The sequence below is a fragment of the Oxyura jamaicensis genome, chromosome 2, assembly GCF_011077185.1.
Source record: "Oxyura jamaicensis isolate SHBP4307 breed ruddy duck chromosome 2, BPBGC_Ojam_1.0, whole genome shotgun sequence".
Taxonomy (NCBI): domain Eukaryota; kingdom Metazoa; phylum Chordata; class Aves; order Anseriformes; family Anatidae; genus Oxyura; species Oxyura jamaicensis.
In genome coordinates, this window is record NC_048894.1 from 94,252,539 (window position 1) to 94,262,549 (window position 10,011).

Genomic DNA, 10,011 nt, shown 5'->3' on the forward strand with positions numbered 1-10,011 from the left:
GTCTGCTCAGAAGTGAAAATCTGTGATTCTAGTGTCTTATTTTATAAAGCCAGATAGGACAGTGTGAGATTTTGATGCTAATTAGTTGTAGTGCAAATAATGGAAAAACTCAGTGAGTACTCAAAGATATCTTACATTTCATTGGACTAGTCCCCCACACCTTTGGTGTTCAATAACCAAAAATATAAACCAAAAATATAATTGTGCAGAAAAAGAGTAACCATAGCACAGTTTTTTATTTATTTTCATTTTTTTTATATATTATTTTAGTTCAGAATCCAATTAGAAATTAGTTGTTCTGTGAAAAGACTATTTTAAAAAGCCTAATGTCCTAGAGATTTGTGTCCCTCTGCCTGATCTCTGCATACACAGTGATAAATATAATTTCAAGCTTTCTTTGTTACCATTGTGATTTTTCTCCCTTTTCAGCCCTTATAGGACTGCCAGCTACCTCGTGTTCCCTAACACCTTGGAAAGAGGCATGTGTGTCTAATGTGGGGCTTGCATGTGGCTAGTCAGCACCTGTGCGCCGACTGCTCAGTGGATAACTGAGCTCATGATACCATCTCACCTGACAAAATCAAAAGCTCTAATCTGGATATTCCTCGTATTTGGTCATTAATTTCATCAAACTTAAAGTAAGCTTCTGGGACTTCAGAAAGGTGGGGGGTTGTGAAAGGGGATGATGGATTAGGAGAGGGTGAATTTCTATGGGTAGGCTGAAAACAACTAGTACAGTTAGGAAGTCACTGAAGAAATAAGGGAAGAGCAAGATGTATCTTTTTTTTTTTTTTTTTTTTTTTTTTTCAGCTTTAGAATTCAATGTCTGAGTATTAAAAATAAACTTGTTCTCATTGTGGTTTATTGCTATAGGTAAGATAAACCCTCCCCACATGTAACTCCTTTGGTCTAGGGGAGAGTCTGTGCTAACACCTCTATTAGGGACTGCTCCTTAGGGCAGGATTCTGACCTTGCTTATTCTGAGATCACATTGATTACTTCTTAATTTCACGTTTCAATTTTCAGTTGTCAGCACAAAATGCAATTTTGTGAACAGCAATGGAAGCAATGTGGAGGAGGGGGAAACAACACTAAAATGAAAATCAATCATATTGAAGTAGCGGTAAATTTTAAGTTGTTCCCTCAGTAAAGCAAGAGGAAGTGTCACAACTACCAGCTCAGGGTACTTCCTGAAAAGGAAAACCACTTAAAACTGTTGATAGGGCAGAACTACTGTATGGATCCCAAAGTGTTAACAGAAGTGGTATAGACGCAGTTCTAAAAATACACATTTATTAAGAATGTCAGTGGAACTGCATGAGTTTTTCACTAGGGCTGACTTCCTTTCATATTAATAAATTTTGTCTGCTTGTGTGGTCTCTAAAGCAATTTGAAATTCTGTATTTGCATATTAATTTCTTAACCTTAACGTAGCAGTAGAATATCTAACTGTCTCCATTTTATTATGTATCTCATGCAGGAATTTAAATTAAAGAAAACAAGAAGAAAAGAACCAATTCATTAAACCAAAAGCTATGACAACTGCAGGGATTTTTTTAATGAATTTTCTAGTGAGAGGAACTGTTTCTGTGACTTTAACTACCGCTATATTCTGATATGATTATGAAATATTTTAAGTTTTTTTTTTTGATTGTTTGTTTTATTTTTTGTTTTTGGTATGCATAAGGAGCTGATATCAGATGTGGATCAGGTAAAACAGAATGTGAGTTTGCTTCTGCAAGAATTACAGTGTCGATATTTCATTAACAAATGTTTCTATGAAGCTGCTTTGTGATAGAGAACTCACATATATTATTCCCTAGGACAAAGGGTTAGGGAAAGGGTCCCTGTTTTTACATATCCTTCTGAAATCATTCATAAATATTAGCTCACTTTGTAGGAGTAATATTTACTACATAACCACAGCATGTCTGTTCAGCCAACCAGTCCTCTGTGATTATAACTGCTTTTGTAAATGAGATGTTTCTAGAAGTAGACTATTACCAGAAGACGAGATAAGAAAAATATTCCCTCCCTCAAGCCAATTGCACAGAGTCCATAAGAACACATCTCATTAGAGCTGCCATAGAAATGTTTCCATAAGTGTAAAAATACATGTTTATACTATACATATCTAATTCATCTATATGATCTTCAAATGGAAAACATACACTAAAATTTATCAATTAGTAATACTGACACTTGTTACTGAAGGGGGGGGCTGAGAGTATTAAGTAGTTTTCTCATTTACTGTATATTGTACTTATTCTCTTTGGGAAGAAAGAATTCTGTTTAAATCTGTGTTTGACTCACACAAGTACTTAAATATACAAATTGCTTTTCCAGGTAATAGACACAGTGTTCCAATATGTGATGCTGTAAAATTAAATAGTTTAAATTTTAGCTTTTATATAGCATTTTAGTATTGTAAATATACAAAATTAAATTCTAGTCTTATCTTCTCTGTCTCAGTCTTCCATTTCATGCCCTCTCATGTCAGGCATATTAATCTATCTAAACTGTCCTTGACTTTAGGTTTCAGCTTAATATGACTCAGGTGTTTTGTCACCATGTTGGAAAGTGTCACACTCTTCACATACAAGTCTAGGTCTGATCTGACTGATAAATATATATACTCTGATAGATATTTCGGGATGTTCAAAATCTGAATGGCTGTTTAAAAGGAGAGGTGCTTTCCTATCTTTGGGGTTACAAAGTGACCTAAACATATTCAGTTCAAAGGTGGGATATTCAGAATGCTCTAAACATAACGTGGAAACAAAAATTAACAGGATTTTACATTCCTATTATCATTGAATTACATCATTGTGGTTCTAGAAAAGAAACAGGACAACATTCTCCACCTTTTATCACATGGGATAAATAAGTCAGGCTCATATAGCCTTCCCGTAAGATAAGCTATCCATTCCCATTATTATTTTAGAAGCCTTTCTCTGCATCTGTTGTACTATGAATTAATTATATATTTCTGAATGTGGTGATTCAAGATGCACATAGTATTCCTTGGGTTACCATCTATGCCTGGAAGCACTTCAATAAGTTTTAAAATTTTACTTAATGTTTTCATACCTAAATGTGATTAATTGTTAAATTAAAATATTTTTCTCTCTGTTTCCAGACTGTGAGCTCCAAAGTTCATTTTATATTTCTCTTTTCTTGTTTGTACACATACACACTGTAGGTGTATGAACAAGCTCTATTAAATGTTAGTGTTTTATTATTTTAGTTCTTAAAGTTGTAACATGCTAGAGAGTATGTATACTACTGCAATAAGTTAATTAACAGCTGTTAATTTTTTAAGGAAACTTTCATGTACTTTATATTACGTGGTATGGTGGAAAATCAGCAAGAAATACACGATCACAACACTGAATTTCTGTATGTAGAACAGATAAAGAACTGTACATCACCTTAGGAAAATAATAAATTTAGTTCACAAAACCAGAAATGACTTCCCTGCCTTCTGCCAAAACAAGCTAACTGAATAGTAAGAAAAATGGATTTTTAACTTTTTTGAAATGTTTGTTACCTTCATAACTCAAACTTAGCCCCAAAATGGTGTGAAAACCTAACCTTAGATATGCACAGTAACTGTATCAACACATACATAGCACAGGTAACACTGCAAAAATTATTAACAGCTGCTATTTCACTCACTCTTAATTCATGTTTTGAAATTGCCCCAAGCTAATTAATCACAGCACAGTCATATATAACCTGACAGATACTTCCAGTGATGCATTTGCCCAAGTAATTCCCCCCTCTCAAAGTGGATGAGAAAGATCAGGCAACAAATCCTGGAAGATGAAATATATAGGAGTCAGGGGGTTGGTAGCATAAAAAGGTTATCTCTGCTATTGTCTAAGTGCAAGCTTCTGATGTGTATAGCACCAAGGTAAGGAGGATGAAGTCATGCTTTTTCTCCACTCTTTTGTCTAGTCCAAGGCTGGTGCTGGTCTTGCATGGTGGAGCGCTAGCAGGAGCCTCACCAGTGTCCACAGCAAGATGGTAAAAGAGGAAAAATCAAACCCAAAGCAACCCCAACTCACTTTCATCCTTTCTCACTGTGTTTCTTTATGTTTAAGAAAATCCTAAGCTGGAGAAACGTGGCTAAATATATATTGACATAGAATTATTGTAATTGCTGAAAGTACACAGTATTTCTTTCTGCAAAGTGGGCCTGTTAACCATGTTGTAACCCCATAGAAGAAAATCTAACTGATATGTAAAATTTCTCTCACACCTTTAGAAACAACTTCCAAAACAAACAAGCAATGTCTGCCTCTCTGTGCATGACATCAGCAACTTGGATAGTCTTAAGCTTCAAGGCACAAAAGGAGACCCTGAAGTCACCTATAAAAAAGTGTTGTGTGGGTGTTGGTGCCTGAATGGAGATAACATCCCATGTCTTTGCTATTGCGTTTCTCTGTCGATTCTGCAGACTAAGAAAATTGCTGTTCACCCACATATGTAATATATGCAACCATGTTATATAGTCCAATTATTAGCTTTTGGCTAGATCATAATATAGTTATTGCATCTGCTGTAGTCAGAAGTGTTTTCATTCCATTAAGCCTAGTCTGAGCACATTTATATAGTTAGCCTGGATGCAAGCAAAGCTCTGGGGCAAAAAGCACAAACTACTGAGCCACTATGCACAATTGCAGCACAAAGGCAAGGCTGTGCAAGACAGACTGTTACTGTCCAAACTAAACGGATTAAAACTAGTTTGCTAGTATGCAGTGCAGCACTTTGCTGCAGGGCATGTGTTTGCCTTCAAAGCAGGAGAATCCTGACCATCAGTTCCAAAAGAGTTACTTGCCTGGATAATCTGTCCCCTTGGCTCACTTCCTTCTTCAAAATAATAGGAGTATAAAATTTCTCACTTAGGATCTTTCCTATGCAATTTTGGCTTTGTTGCACTCATCTAGGATGTAGAGGGGAGAAGGAAATACCAGATTTCTTGTACAACTATAAGAATGGTAGTATATGCCAATAGGAATAATTATTTACAAAAGTCAAAGTTCTAAGGTCAGCTTTAAACTCTGTGGTATAACTTAACTTACTAATAGGGACAAATGTAGATCTGTCAATGCAGCTATAACCAGCAGAATGTCTAGTCCTAATATCTAGTCAGGTGTACAGTTCACTGAGTAAAGAACTAGCTGGATGGCTGGATTCAGTCACAGTGAATGGAGTTCAATCTGGTTGGCAGCCAGTTATCAGTGGCATTCCCCAGGGCTCAGTATTGGGTCCGGTTTTGTCTAATATTTTTATCAATGATCTGGATGAGGGGATTGGATACACCCTCAGTAAATTTGCAGATGGTACCAAGTTAGATAGGACTGTTGATCTGCTTATGAGTCAGAAGGCTTTGCAGAAGGATGCAAATTGGACTCAGCCCACCAATTTAGCCTGTTGCTTGACATTCAACAAAGCTATGTTCCAGGTCCTACACTCGGATCATGGGTACTTGCAGAGAGATGAGCTTGGGAAGAGTAGCTGGAAAGTGGATTAGAAATAGTGTGGCCAGCAAGACTAGGAAAGTGATTGTCCCTTTGTACGTAGTACTGGTGATACTGCATCTCAAATAATGTGTTCAGTTTTGGCCTCTCACAATGCGAAGGATGTTGAGTTGCTTGAGCATGTGCAGAGAAGACCAAAAAACCAGTTGATGGGACCAGAAAACAAGGCTTATGAAGAGTGACTGGTGGATGACTGGCTGACTAGAGAAACGGATTCTGAGGGGAGAGACTTAATTGCTCACTACAAGTACTGGAAAGGAGGTTGCAGCAAGGAGGGTGTTGGTCTCTTTTCTCAGGTGACAGGATGTGGGGAGGTCTCAGGTTGTGCTAAGGGAAGTTTAGATTGTATATGTGGAAGGATTTATTCATGGAGAAGGTGGTTAAGTGTTGGAACAGGGAAGTGGTGGAGTCCCCATAGCCCTGTAAATGTTGCACTAAGAGACGTGTTTTAGTGATGGGACTCAGTAGGACTGGTTGATGTGATGACCATGAAGGTATTTTCTGACCTAAATGATAATTCTATGAAAGCTTAATATTTATGTATCCTGTATCTGTTATTTAATGTGTTTAATGCTCTTGGTGTCTACCTCATTAAGTACCTGTACTGGTACTGTATATCTTGCTAACACGTCTTCAAGAAATTAGAATTCCCATTGCTCAGAACATAAACTTGATAGATAGAGGAACTAGGAAACTGGAGCAAGAGGCAGATGGAGGAAGAAAGATAGATACTGAGTGTGTTTTGTGTGGAACCAGAGACATGCAGATTGCAGATGATGACTGTAGGAACAGGGAAAGGAATGTGCTTTAGAAATGTTAAGTCTGCATTCCTAAAAATTACTGCTAGTTTCAGTTTCTGGTATTTTGGTGCATATTCACAGATTGTGACATATTTTTTTTCATAACATATAGGACCCCAATTTATTGAAGGTCAAGGTCCTCTCATATAGTCCAATCTGGAGATGAAGAGGTAACAAAAATCTCAAATTTCTTCTGAAGATTTGTGATTAAGATTTGAGGTCTCACTACGAATTCCTCGTTTCTACCATGTGAAAATCCTTAGATTGATTACTTATTTCAGTTATTTTTTAGATTGCAAAGGCATTTTCTTCTGTGAATGTGTAGTTTTACATACTAACTCTGTGAGTGACTGACCTGAGTCTTTTTCATATCAGTAGTGTTTCCAGTTATAAATGACACTAGTAAGGAATACCGCATTAGATTTCTAACTTACTGCAGGAACAAAATGACTCTTAATAGTATGCCAGCATGAGGAAGAATGTTGTAATTAAGAGACCAAAAAGAGAACTAATAGGTGTTAATTATCTTGTCCTTTTGTACGTTTGTCAGTTTTTAACTGGCCACTAGTTTTAATGTAGAAAAGAACTCTATCCTTTTTCCATTTTGTTGCCTAAAGCCAATTCATTGGCATGGCTGTGGTCTTTTGTTATAGCATTTTTCAGTTTTTTAAATCAAGGTGTTTTAATCCAAATGAGTAATGAGGTGATCCTAATCTTATTAGGAAGATGTTGAAAAAAAAAAATAAATTGCATCTTGACTATAATAAAGCTGTTTAATTGTGTTATCTTGTACAGTAATACAGTACAAGATGAAAATAAAAGGTGAAAATTAACAAAACAATTTTTGCTAAATAAAACTCTAATCTTTACGATTATAAGTGAAAAGTATTCTTTTGTTTTGTTTTGTTTTTTTTTTTGTAACAAACCATAACAATAGGAGAAAACTTCTTTGAATCTCATTCTGAAGACACTGTGATTCAGCTTTAAGAAATTTATTCTGGTAACTAGCTATAGCCCTCAGTCTGCTGTTTCATTACCTAGATTCCGTGTCTAATATTCCTTCCTGAAAAATAAGAATAATCTGAAGTTACATGAGAGATTTATGCCGTTAGATGACCAACATCAGAAGTATATGCTCATTTTTTATTTTTATTTTTTAACATGTAAACTGCATGGCAAAACCAAAAGCAAGCTTCTAGCCCAACAATTCCAAAACAAAACTGAATCATCCTTTAGTCCATACATAAAAGAAAATTTGATAGTTTGGTGAGGAGAGGTTTCGCACATTTTTAAGTGAAAAAAGGGTTGTTAGTATGCATTACTAAGGTCAAGATAACTTCTGTTGGATAATTAGAACAAGGATGAGCGTATAGGAATGGAGCAGTGTGGACTGAGGATTGCAGTGGGACAATAAACACAGAGGATACAAAAAAGATATAAAATAAAGAAAAGACAGAGAAACAAAAATAAGAAGTGTTGGGCACTGACCCAGTGGGAGTCCCTCCCCAGCTTTTCTGTAGGCCTACAGGCTTAAGCATAGACATAACCGTTGCTCTAAATTCAAGGAGACGAGACACAATTACAACAAACTGCAAAATAGAGCATGAAAAAAAAGAGATTTTTGTTCATTTCTTACCCAATTTTTCTAACCTTTGCAGTGGTCTATCTCCACCTATCTTTGAGGAACTGAGGTTCATGTTGCTGTTTAAAAATAGAAATAACTTGTTCAGGTAAATGTAGATAATGGCAATGTAGTTATGACTCACTTAATGATATCAATTTCAGTGACAAAGTGTATCTTTTCCTTTTATTAGAAAGAGGGTTATTTCTTGTGTGTGAAGAGACTAAAGCTTTCATTCAGAGTTGCATTTATGTGGCTTCCTTCAAGTCATACTGAATGAGTACCCAGAGGTCAGTGCATCTACTTGGTGATAAGGTAAGTTCAGAGCAATGTTGTGATGAGAAACAACAGAGATCATCTATCCCTTTCACTGAAATCTAGTTGAGATTATAATTTGCCTTCCACATCTGATATATCATTAACCTACTTCAGCTGTGTTGCACATCCTTGACAGCTACAGAGCCAAGTGTCCAAGCCATACGTTGAAGAGCCACACAACGATTTTGAGGCACCACAAGGGTGGAAGGGGGAGCGGCTGGGTGGAAAGGTCAGCACAGCAATAGGAAAAGGAACTAGGAGGCCTTTGGAAGATGACAGACGTTATCTTGTCCTCTATTTGACTTTGAAAGTCCAAAATACAACTGTGACAAATATGTTTGGGACAGCCCTTTGGGACAGATAATTGTGGGGGCAAAAATGTCCTGTGTTTCCCAGCACAGTTCAGAGAACAGCATGGAGTCTGGGAAGGACTCCATTCTGTTAAGGGTGAGGAGTGCACACAGTCTTAAACACTGCATTGCTTCTGTCCTTGATTTTTAAGAATTAAGGAATTGATGTGTAGGCCTGCTCAAAACATTAATGTATAATTAATGTATGGCATTTTAATCAGTACAACATTTTGCAAAACGCTGACCAGCAACTTCAGCATATTGTAATACTGTATCTTCATTTTGTACAACATCTATCATAAGCTAAATGACTTAATGAATTATATTTATAGGATTGTGACAAATATTGTGATTTTTTTTTTTAATAGATTTTTTGACAACAGTAAAGGGCCACATTTTACTTGAAGAAATTTCTCACATTGATAGAGTGCAAATAGCTATGCTCTTTAAAATTTGACACACAAATATGGCTAAAAAGGCCAAATATTTATTGTGGATTAGTGTTAGAAGAAGCAGTTCTTTACTTCCTCATTTAATTAGCAACAGCCAGCGTGGCATGCAGTTCTGTGTCATGAGAGAGTTATATTTCTGCTATTGCGCAATTTTCTTGCCTTCTAAAGAGAAAGTGTCTATCTGCTGCTGTAGCAATGTATGTACTATAGCGCCATGAAAGCAGTCAATTGCATTTTTGAAACACAAAAATTTAAACAGTTTTTAATGGATACTATATACTGAAGTTTTAATGTAAAGTATCCCATACTCTCATTATTTTCACCTGAAGTTATAAATGTAATGGCCTTTTTTAAAGCTTAAATTCTAAGGAGAAATTATTGGTCAAGAAAAATCTATTCATTTCCTGAAGTACTCAAGAAGTAGATATTTTTCTTACTATATCAAGAGAAGTGAGTGGTCTTTTATGTATATATATGTAGCTCCAATACTGAAACGCATTTCATGAGCAGTTATGATCTAGCTACAGAATAGGCTGAGAAATATTGACATAAAAGAAGATAACAGACACTGCAGTAGTAGTGCCAGTTATGAAGCATGATCTTTCACTGAATTAAAGATGTTTAGGCTGGTTAAATGGTAGAAGAAACTATTAGTGTTAGCTTACTTTGCTGGGATATCAGGGAATTGATAGTGGTTGAAGATCAGTCCCTACAGACCTAATTCCAGTGAATTCTTTTTGTACCGATGTTTTGCTTATATGCTTTGTGTAAGCATCAGCACCTGTGTTTTGGAACATATGCCACCCATGGGCTTTGTATGGAATAGTGCTGTGGTTTTGATTTGCAGCTTTTCTTCAGCTAAAGGAAACTAAACAGCAAGGAAAGATGCAAAAAAAAAAAAAAAAAAAAAAAAAAAAAAAAAAA

General features: G+C 36.0%; 1 protein-coding gene and 1 long non-coding RNA gene across 3 annotated transcripts in view; both read left to right on the top strand.

The window, feature by feature from the left end:
• The window catches only part of GABBR2 (gamma-aminobutyric acid type B receptor subunit 2), a 483,887-nt gene that overhangs the window by 70,681 nt on the left and 403,195 nt on the right, over window positions 1–10,011 (top strand). The window lies entirely within an intron of this gene.
• LOC118162118 lies at window positions 838–6,898 on the top strand. Of its 2 annotated transcripts, none has more exons than XR_004748295.1 (2): window positions 838–873; window positions 6,459–6,898. It is a non-coding gene; the product is annotated as an uncharacterized LOC118162118 (long non-coding RNA). The 2 variants fall into 2 exon arrangements; XR_004748296.1 differs by lacking the exon at window positions 6,459–6,898 and adding an exon at window positions 1,027–1,532 and having other exon boundaries at window positions 852–873.